The following is a 12,110-nucleotide window of genomic DNA, read 5'->3' on the forward strand; positions in this document are numbered from 1 at the left end:
TTTAGGTCACCAAATTTGGGTGGCTAAATGACTTGGTTAAGGGCATAATTTGGATTTGTGTTCTTCATGAAAGTTTTAGGTCTATATCTCAGCTTTCCACTGGTAAAATATCAGGTCATTTAGTCCTACCTAGCCCAAGTTATGGCCAAGTGAACAAATACTATTCATTTGGTCATTTTTGGTATAGGTGAAATTGCCTAATCCGGATTTGGTCAATTTGTTCACTAGGTTTTAGTCACTTTTTGGGCATGATTCCTGAATGAAAAATGTATCATTTTGTGTCTAATTTCATTCCCAATTGGCCTCACACCAATTGGGCTTGTAAATTTTAAGTTTTGGTCCCTGACAGGGACCCTGGTCATGCTGCCTGCATACTGCCCACATCCAATCCGAATCTAAACCTAATTCTAACACTTCCAACATACATCAATTGGTCACAAATGACCATTTCTCAACTCCAACAAGGTCAAACACATCATTTAACAAATTTCCACATTTTTTTCTTCCAAACCCTAGGTGCCAAAACCCTAACTACGCTAATTATTACATTTAATTAATTTTAAGCATAATAACATCACTCCATCACTCAATTAAGCTTCCTAACATAATTAATTCAATCAAAACACAAGAATTTCCATCACAAACCCTAGCTGGCTGAATTTACTTCTAGTCCTCTAACAATTATTTTCATTTCATTTTAAGTTAAAATCTAAGTTAATTAGACTAAACATAAACACTAGGCTACGAATTCCAAGTTTAAATGACTAACCTCAATCTTTGATGTCCAATTCTTCAATTCTCTTCTTTTTTCTTTTTCTTTGCTTCTTCAATCTTCTTCTGAAAGCCCAAACACAAGGTTTTATGAAGTGGTTATGGGAGAAATTAGGGTTTAGTAGAGGTTTAAAAGCTTGAAGCAAGCTTTAATGGAGTTTTGTGGAGAGGGAGAGTTAAGAGAGGGAGGACGGCAAGTTAGGGAAGATAAAGATTTTTTTTTCTTTTCTTTTATGTTTTTAGTCTTATGGAAGACCATAAAATTAAATTTATTAAATTTAATAATTATATATTTATTGCATCATGCATGATGTCATCACCTTTCACTTTTCCGTTTTTTTTTTTTTCCATTAGTTCTTTAACTTAATTCCCGATTTTGAAATTTTCTTTTCTCCGACTTTATTTGACAGTTAGGTCAGGAGTCAGCTCTAGGGGTCAATTGACCAAATTGCCCCTTGTCGGTTCGACCCAGTTTACAAATAATTCAATATTTCTTTTAGATCCCTGACCTAATTATTTGACTGGCTTAACAATTCTTTTTTACGATTTTCTCTTTTTCACTGTGTTCGCAATAGTCCTAAGGACCGCAGTGTCACATTTTACAATTCGAAATTTGAGTTTAAATCAACCTCGCAGTCGTTCCCGAGAAGGTCACCCATCGCTGTGACTCTTGACTCATTTAACTTCTTATGTTCTGTTTTTCTTATTTATACTTAACTAAATGACAATTACTAATTATTTATGTTTAGGGCTTATCTAGTTATCTTAGATGTAGTTCTAATCCCCTTAATTATTCGGACCGACACTGGTCACCGGAATAGTGAAATATACCAGGCTATACAAATAGGGTGGTTACAATTCTCCCCCTTTAAAATAAATTTTGTCTCGAAATTTTACCTTGTAATTAGTCTCTAAATAGCTGTGGGTGCTGTCTCCTAATGTCCTCCTCTCATTCCCAAGTAGCTTCTTGGCCCGAATGATAGTTCCACAACACTTTCACTAACGGTATCTGCTTGTTCCATAGCTACTTCACCTCATAAGCTATAATCTCTATGGGTTCTTCCTCATATGTGAGGTCTGGATTCACTTCAATTTCCTCTACTGGTAGTACATGAGATGGGTCTGATCGATACCTCTTCAACATCGATACATGGAAGACATTATGTATCTTTTCTAACTCTGGAGGCAGTGCTAAACAATATGCCAAAGGACCCAACCTTTCCAGAACCTCATATGGCCCAATGAAATGAGAACTCAGTTTCCCATTTCTGCCGAATCTCATAATTTTCTTCCAAGGGAAAACCTTGAGGAATACTTTTTCACCCACTGTATACTCAATATCTCTTCTCTTCAGATCAATATAGGACTTCTGACGGTCTGATGCAGTGTTAAGTCTATCTCTAATCATCCTGATCTTCTCCTCGGTCTGCTGAACAATTTCGGGCCCAATCATCTTCCTTTTACATACTTCATCCCAACACAGGGGAGTTCTACACTTTCTGCCATACAAAGCTTCAAATAGAGGCATCCCAATGCTTGATTGGTAGCTGTTGTTGTAAGCAAACTCAATCAAAGGCAAGTGTATGTCCCAACTGCCCTCAAATTCAATCACACAAGCCCGTAACATGTCCTCCAAGATCTAAATTACCCTCTTAGACTGGCCATCTGTTTGTGGGTGGAATGTCATGCTGAAGTTCAATCTAGTTCTTAGGGCTCTCTGAAGACTACCCCAAAATCTAGAAGTGAACCTAGGATCTCTGTCTGATACGATGGATACTGGCACTCCATGCAGTCTTACTATCTCATCAATGCACAACTTGGCCAATCTTTCTAAACTTTAGTCCATCCGAACTGGCAGAAAATGAGCAGACTTGGTTAGCCTGTCAACAATGACCCATACTGCATCATGACTCTTCTATGTCCTCGGAAGTCCCATAAAAAAATCCATCGTTATTCTCTCCCATTTCCGTTCTGGTACTGGTAGTGGATGTAACAACCCAGCAAATACTTGATGCTCTGCCTTCACTTGTTGACAAGTTAGACATTTGGAAACAAACTCTGCCACATCTCTTTTCATACCCATCCACCAATAGTGCTCTTTTAGCTCTCTATACATTTTTGTGCCACCAGGGTGCATGGAAAAAGGAGACTCATGTACTTCCTTCAAAATGATCTTCCTCAAATCAACATTATTAGGAACACACATTTTGCCCTGGTGTAGCAATAGACCATCATCTCTTATTGAGAATTCTGGTTTCTTGCCCTGCTAGACTTCTTCCAATAGCCTCTGATACTTCTGATCATTCTGAGCAGCCATTTTGATCTGATCAATCAACACTGGCTGTACATGTGATGCAACTGCTGTCTGCCCCTCATCATTAATCTCTAAGCTAGCATGTAATGATCTCAACTCATGTACCATAGACAAAGGAGTAACCCGTAGACTTGCCATAGTCTTGCGACTTAAGGCGTCAACCACAATATTAGCTTTCCCTGGCTGATAGTCGATCAGATAATCATAGTCTTTTATTAATTCTAACCATCTCCTCTGTCTTAAATTCAACTCTTTCTAGGTGCCCAAATACTTCAAACTCTTATGATCTGTGTAAATGTAGCATTTCTCCCCATACAAATAATGTCTCCAGATCTTAAGAGCAAACACAATAGCTGTAAGCTCCAAATCATGTGTTGGATAATTCCTCTCATGCCGTTTTAGTCGGCGTGATGCATAGGCAATGACATTTCGATCTTGCATCAATACACAGCCTAACCCATTGTGAGAAGCATCACTGTAAACAGTATACTCTTTACCCGGGGTAGGTAAAGTAAGGACTGGAGCTTCAGTCAAACATTTTTTCAATTCATCAAAACTCTGCTGGCATTTATCCGTCCACTGAAATTTCACATCTTTCCTAAGCAGCTTGGTCAATGGAGATGCCAACATAGAAAATCCCTTCACAAAACGACGGTAGTATCCAGTTAAACCCAGAAAACTGTGAATCTCCGTGATATTTCTGGGTGCCCTCCAATTAAGGACAGCTTCTATCTTACTTGGATCTACCTTGATGCCCTCTACCGATACTATATACCCCAAAAAGGATATTTCCTTTAGCCAAAATTAACACTTTTACAATTTAGCGTATAGCTATTTCTCCCTCAAAGTCTGCAGTACAATCCGTAGATGTCTACCATGCTCTTCTGCACTCCTCGAATAGACCAATATATCATCTATGAATAACACAACAAACTGGTCGAGATATGGTCTGAAGACAGTGTTCATCAGATCCAGAAAAGCAGCCGGAGCATTAGTTAACTCGAAAGGCATGACCAAGAACTCATAATGGCCATAACGAGTTCTAAAGGCAGTTTTAGGAATACTCTGCTCTTGTACCTTCAGCTGATAATAACCTGATCTCAGGTAAATCTTAGAGAACACATCTGTACCCCTCAACTGATCAAACAAGTCATTAATGTGGGGCAATGGATATCTATTCTTTATTGTCACCTTATTCAACTGCTGGTAGTCAATACATAAGTGGAGAGTGCCATCCTTCTTCTTAACAAATAACACTGGCGCTCCCCAAGGTGACACACTAGGGCGGATAAAGCCCTTGTCAAGTAGCTCTTGCAACTGCACTTTTAACTCTTTCAATTCTGCAGTTGCCATTCTATATGGTGTTATAGAGATTGGGTCCACACCAGGCATAACATCAATCTCAAACTGCACCTCTCTTTCTGGAGGTAATCCGAGCAATTCATCAGGAAACACATATGAAAAGTCAAGCATAGTAGGGATGTCCCTCAGTGCTGTACTCCCCACCTGGGTGTCTATCACATGTGCTGTGACACCCCCGTTTGCATAGCCTGGTAGATCTCACTGTTCCGGTGACCGGTGTCGGTCCGGACAATTAAGGGGATTAGAACCACATCTAAGACAACTAGATAACCTATAAACAAAAATAAATAGTGATTGCCAATTAGTTAAGTATAAATAAGAAAAATAGAACATAAGAAGTTAAACGAGCCGAGAGTCACAGCGATGGGTGACCTTCTCGGGAACGACTGCGAAGTCAATTTAAACTCGAATTTTGAACCGTAAAATGTGACGCCGCGGTCCTTAGGACCATTACGAACACAGCAGAAAAGAGAAAATCACGAAAAAGAATTGTTAAGTCAATCAAATAATTAGGTCAGAGAGCCAGAGGAAACATTGAATTATTTGCAAACCGGGTTGAACCGGCGAGGGGCAATTTGGTCAATTGACCCCGAGAGCTGACTCCTGACCTAATTGTCAAATAAAATCAGAGAAAAGAAAACTTCGGAATCGAGAATTAAATTTAAGAACTAATAAAAAAATAAATAGAAAGAAAAAAGAAAAAGAAAAGTAAAAAAGGTAGTGACATCATCAAGGTGACATCACACATGAAGTCATAAATAAATTTTTATTTACTTGATATTTTGACTAAATTAATTAAGGGATAAATATACAAAATAAAGAAAAAAAAATTCATTGTCTTCTTCTTCCCTTCCAAGCCGTTCTCTCTCTCCCCAAAGTTCTCTCTTCCAAACTCCATTGGAGCTCCAAATTTAAGCTTGATATACCCCAATTTTATCATAAATTCCCCCAAAGTCCTTAAGTAAATCTTAACCTAGACCTTTGATTTAGCTATTGTCTACAAAAAGAAGAAGAAAGGAGAAGAAATAAGAAGAGGAAAAAGACACCTAACAAGGTTAGTGATTTAAGATATAAAATTAGTTTATTTGTTGTGTTTTTAGCTTGATTAACTTGTAAATAAACTTAAAAATTAAAAGAAAAATTTGTTGAGGGACCATGACTAAAATTCAGCCAGCATGTGTATGGGGGTTTTATTGCATGGTTTGAATGGTTTGAATGGGTATATGAACCTTAATTAGTTGAATGACTATGGTTAAAGGCATGGAAATGGTTGAATGCAACAATTAGAGTGAATTAGGGTTTAGACTTAGGGTTTAGAGACAAAAAATGTAAGGAAGTGGTAAATGATGTCTTTGACCTAATATGAAGTGAGAAATGGTCATTTGTGACCAAATGAAATGTGTTGGAATGGTTGGAGTTAAGGCCAAATTCGGACGGAGTATGGTCATGCTGCTGACAGCATGACCAAGTTACATTTGAGGGACCAAAAATGAAATTTTACAAGTCCAATTGGAATGAGACCAATTGGGAATGAAAATATACACTAAATTACACAATTTTCATTTTGGAAGCATGCCCAAAAAGTGAACAAAACCTAGTGAACAAATTGACCAAACTTGAAAAATCACAGTCTGCCCTATACAAACTAACCAAATGAACAGTGTTTGTTTATTTGGCCATAACTTGATCTAGGCAGGTCTAAATGACCTGAAATTTTACCAGTGGTTAGATGAGATATAGACTTAAAACTTTTATGAAGAACACAAACCAAAATTATGTCATTAACCAAGTCATTTGGCCACCCAAATTTGGTGACCTAAAACTGCCAGCACCAAAAATTGCCCAGAAAATCTGGGTTGAGTCCAATCTGGCAGACATGGTTCAAGTGGCTATAACTTGAGCTACAAAACTCCAATTGGAGTGATTCAAAAAGGAGAATAAACTTAAGACATTAGGGAACATTTTATATGAAGAAATTTTTGCCAAATTCTAACAGTAAAGTGACCAATAGAACAGTACAACCTAAGGCACCAAAACTGAAAATTTACAATTTTGCCTAAAGGACTTAAGTTTTGAGAAAATGACCAAAACCAACAAGTTTGGTGACCAAAATGTAGTATGTGGGTGAAGTTGGAGTTCCCACACCTATAAAGCCTTAGAAAGTCAATAATTTGACGTGAATAGTATAGTGAATAGTAACCCGAAACATAAAAAATTCAAGAACATCGAGTTTAGCACATTTTAGCTAGGTAAAAGTGAAGTTAAATTTATTTTTGGATTTATGGTAAGTTATGGTACTGAAACACTGTGAAACTGTGTGTTTTAGCTGAAAAAGACTTGGAAGGTCTGAGAGACTGAGTCAAGGCCTAGAGGCGACTCACATCAGGTCTATGCACAATAATTCTTGTTTAAATATTTTAATCTTGAAAGTTTGACTTCTGTGACTAATTATGTATTGTGTTTCCATTTTATGATTGCAAATATGATTTTGGGAATTGATCAGATTTCTCACAAATTATTTGATTAAATTGTTTTGAATTGATTTTGTGTTCACACTTAGCATGACAGTGCCTTATTATTCCTTCTCCATTTATGGGGTGAGATCGATTATTTTTCCTCCCTCTCTGGTTTACCAGTTGAGGTTGTAGATAGGATGAGTACTAATTAGTTTGCTAGCCACCTCCCTCATTGATTTCGATTAGTGGGGTTCTAGATTGCTTTGTCGTGGTGTACAACACGGCATTGATCGGAAATTTTGTGTCATGGCTTAAGTTGTGTATGACTTGGCAACACTGTATTTATTAAATTATTTGACTAAATTGTGTTATTATGAGTTTTGATAATTTGTAAAATGTGGTTAAGAAATATTTAAATTGTGTTTTGTTAATGAATAGTTTATGTATTGTACTTAAAATTTTTATTGTGCACCACTGAGTATTTTTATACTCAGCGATAGTTTATTTTGCTGTCGCAGATAAGAGCAAGTAGAAAGCAGTAGAGAGAACTACTATTGAATTGAGGACCACACTGATCTTTTTGTACGGGTATTATTTTATACGCTTGTAGTTAATTTTGATGTAAATATTATAATGTTTTATGTATCAATGTAAAGTTGAGCAGTTGTATAATAAATTGTAATAATATTATTTTTGAATTTTCTTTTGTAAATTAAGATTTGTATTTGTGAATTTCATATTATATGCACTGTGGATGGAATTATGAAATATTTTAAGTTGATAAATTTTTGATCAAATTGTGGAATGATTGAATTGTGTTGATTTGAGATTATTTGGAGGCTGGGAGTTATGGAAAATTATTGGAAGTGTTTTTCTCAGGTATTTGAAGAATTGTTTTCTCAAAATACAGACGACACTTTGTCAAAATTTTTATAAAATTTGCGAAAAAATAAAAATGGATAAAAATTTTTACTGGTTTTTAAGCTTTGAATAAATGATTTTAATTCATACCAAAATGCTCACCACTTTCAAAATGTAAGAAAATAGTTTTAAAATCCCTTGTAGTGTACTTAATGAATTATCGGTAGGTGAAGTTCAGTAGTTCATTAGGTATTCTACGGGATCATGTTATACCTTACAGAGGAGTAAGGTATGACATGTTTTAGTGGTATCAGAGCATGGTTTTCCAATAAATTTTGACTATGTGTATGAATATTTCTTTGATAAGTACAACTGCTCAAGTGTCTTTAATTGATACATATGACATATTTACATCATGAATATGCACTAACGGAGGTCAACCTCCTTGTGTTTGATATCAAGAAGTAGAAATTTTGGGAAAACGGAATGGAAGAAGGAGATCATTCTGTGGAACAATCTGTTGAGGCTGAGGTTCAAGTGGAAGCCCTAGCACTCCAGAACGTAAGTGGGTCAGCCACTCCAGCTCCTACTCCAGCACCGCAGTTTCCTACTCAGTTTGCACCTCAGATGGCTGCGTTTTTCTAGCAAATGGTGGAAAATGTGCCACCCCAAGCTCAGGTGCAAGCACCTATAGCACAACCACAGCCCTCAACACGGCAGTATGAAAAATTGATGAAATTTGGGGCCACCAAGTTTAAGGGCACTGTGGATCCACTGGAGGTAGAACAGTGGTTAGAGTAAATGGAATGGGTTTTCAGGAAGCTACAATGTGCACAAGAGCTAAAGTTCGAGTATTCTGTTTCCTTGTTGCAAGGGGATGCGTATGAATGGTGGAAGACCATCCCCCACAGCTTGGTAGAACCTCTAGTCCTTACTTGGTCAGACTTTTTGAGGGAGTTTCGATAGAAGTGGGTCTCCGATGCATATGTGGATATGAAGTTACAAGAATTCTTAAGTTTGAAACCAGGGGACAGAACCATAGCAGAATATGAGAGAGACTTCTCTCGACTAAGCCACTACGCTGGAAGTTTAGTCTCCACCCCCAGAGACAGATGTAAGAGGTTTGAGTCTAGGTTAAGGCCGAATCTGAGAATGCAAGTTGTGGGTTTCCGACATCAGAATTTCTCTGAGTTGATCTCACAGGCCCTGGAATTGGAAAGGATAGAATCAGAAGGGGCAGTGAAGAGGGGTACACAAGAGAAAGAGAATACTGAAAAGACTACTGGATAAGCACCTGAGAGTGGTTCAGGGAAGAGGAAACAGTCTGGAGAGTCTAGCTCTCGTAGATCTGGCAGAGGCAGATTCTCTGGCCAAAGACCACCCCGGTCTGGTCAGCAGACCCAGCAAGCACCCCGAGGAGCTCTATCAGTACGGCAGTGTGAAACTTGTGGTAGAACACACGGTGGGGTTTGTTTCAAGGCCACCGGTGCATGTTTTAACTGTGGAGGGAGTGGACATTTCACTAAGGATTGTACTAGTCTACGCTGGTCTGGACCTTCTGCTACATCTGAAGGATCAACCCAAGTCTCTGCACCTAGAGGGTCACAGTCAGCTGGTAGAGGTAGAGGCAGAGGTAGGGGTCCTGGTAAAACTCCTGGAAGTCAAAGCACTATTAACCAGCCAGTATCCAGTGGCGCACCAGTCAGAGTGTATATCATGCGTCAGAGGGAGGAGGCTGAAACATCAGACGTAGTAGTTGGTATTTTCTCCATTCTTGACTAAGATGTACATGTGTTATTTGATCCTGGCTCCACACATTCGTATGTTAGTGCTAATGTGATGTGTTCTACTGCTATTCAATGTGTACCAATGCACTATGATGTGCTAGTAACTAGTCCATTACGCCAGGAGGTCAGGGTAAATAGGCTATATAGGGACTGTCCTTTGGTGATCCAAGGACACACTTTTCTGTCTGATTTGATTGAAATGCCCTTCAGAGATTATGACATTATCTTGGGCATGGATTGGTTAACCAGGCATCATGCGATGATTGACTGTAGACTGAAGACAGTCACTTTTGGTCTCCCTTTGTACGGTGATGTGGTAATACATGAGGAGAGGCAGTTATTGCATTCAAACATCATTTCAACTGCACTGGCCAAAAAAATGATTAGGAAAGGGTGTGAGGCGTACTTAGCACATGTGATAGACACCCAAGTGGGGAGTCCAGCACTGAGGGACATTCCTACTGTATGTGACTTTCCGAATGTATTTCCTGATGAATTGCCAGGATTACCTCTAGAAAGAGAAGTGCAGTTTGAAATTGATGTTATGCCTAGTGTGGACCCAATCTCCATAACGCCATACAGAATGGCACCAGCAGAACTAAAAGAATTGAAAGTACAGTTACAAGAATTGCTTGACAAGGGCTTCATCCGCCCTAGTGGGTCACCTTAGGGAGCGCCAGTATTGTTTGTAAAGAAGAAGGATGACACTCTCCGGTTATGCATTGACTATCGACAGTTGAATAAGGTGACAATAAAGAATAGATACCCATTGCCCCGCATTGATGACTTGTTTGATCAGTTGAGGGGTGCAGCTGTGTTCTCCAAAATTGACCTGAGATCAGTTTATTATCAGCTGAAAGTACAAGAGCAGAGTATTTCTAAAACTGCCTTCAGAACCCACTCTGGCCATTATGAGTTCTTGGTCATGCCATTTGGGTTAACTAATGCTCCGGCTGCTTTTATGGATATGATGAACACTATCTTCAGACCATATCTCGATCAGTTTGTTGTGGTATTTATTGATGATATATTGGTCTATTCGAGGAATGCAGAAGAGCATGATAGACATCTGCGGATTGTACTACAGATTTTGAGGGAGAAATAGCTATACGCCAAATTGTCGAAATGTGAATTTTAGCTGAAGGAGATATCCTTTTTGGGGCACATAGTATCAGTAGAGGGTATTAAGGTAAATCCTAGCAAGATAGAAGCTGTCCTTAATTGGAAGCCACCCAGAAATATCACAGAGAATCGTAGTTTTCTGAGTTTAGCTGGATACTACCGTAGATTTGTGAAGGGATTCTCCATGTTGGCATCTCCATTGACCAAGCTGCTTAGAAAGGATGTGAAATTTCAGTGGACGGATAAATGCCAACAGAGTTTTGATGAATTGAAAAAATGTTTGACTGAAGCTCCAGTCTTGACTTTACCTACTCCGGGTAAAGAATACACAGTTTACAGCGATGCTTCTCACAATGGGTTAGGTTGTGTGTTGATGTAAGATCGGAATGTCATTGCCTATGCATCACGCCAGCTGAAACCATGAGAGGAATTATCCGACACATGATTTGGAGCTTGCAGCCATTGTGTTTGCTCTTAAGATCTGGAGACACTATTTGTATGGGGAAAAGTGTTACATCTACACAGATCATAAGAGTTTGAAGTATTTGGGCACCCAGAAAGAGTTGAATTTGAGACAGAGGAGATGGTTAGAGTTGATAAAAGACTCCGATTGTCTGATAGACTATCAGTCAGGGAAAGCTAATGTTGTGGCTGACGCCTTAAGTCGCAAGACTATAGCAAGTCTACGGGTTACTCCTTTGTCTATGGTACATGAGTTGAGATCATTACATGCCAGTTTAGAGATTAATGATGAGGGGCAAATAGCAGTTGCATGGCATGTACAGCCAGTATTGATTGATCAGATTAGAATGGTCGCCGTAATGATCGTAAGTATCGAGATCGTTGGAAGAAGTCCAGCAGGGCAAGAAACCAGAATTCTCAATAAGAGATGATGGTCTATTGCTACACCACGGCAGAATGTGTGTTCCTAATGATGTTGATTTGAGGCAGATCATTTTGAAAGAAGCACATGAGTCTCCTTTTGCCATGCACCTTGGTGGTACAAAAATGTATAGAGGGCTAAAGGAGCATTACTGGTGGATGGGTATGAAAAGAGATGTGGCAGAATTTGTTTCCAAATGCCTAACTTGTCAGCAAGTGAAGGCAGAACACCAAGTACTAACTGGGTTGTTACATCCACTACCAGTACCAGAATGGAAATGGGAGAGAATAACTATGGATTTTGTGATGGGACTTCCGAGGACACAGAAGAGTCATGATGCAGTATGGGTCATTGTTGACAGACTGACTAAGTCTGCTCATTTTCTGCCAGTCCGAATAGACTACAGTTTAGACAGATTGGACAGGTTGTACATCGATGAGATTGTGAGACTTCATGGAGTGCCAGTATCCATTGTATCAGACGAAGATCCTAGGTTCACTTCAAGATTCTGGGGTAGTCTTCAGAGAGCCCTAGGAACTAGATTGAACTTGGAG

Source organism: Hevea brasiliensis, chromosome 3 (genome assembly GCF_030052815.1).
Source record: "Hevea brasiliensis isolate MT/VB/25A 57/8 chromosome 3, ASM3005281v1, whole genome shotgun sequence".
Lineage (NCBI taxonomy): Eukaryota > Viridiplantae > Streptophyta > Magnoliopsida > Malpighiales > Euphorbiaceae > Hevea > Hevea brasiliensis.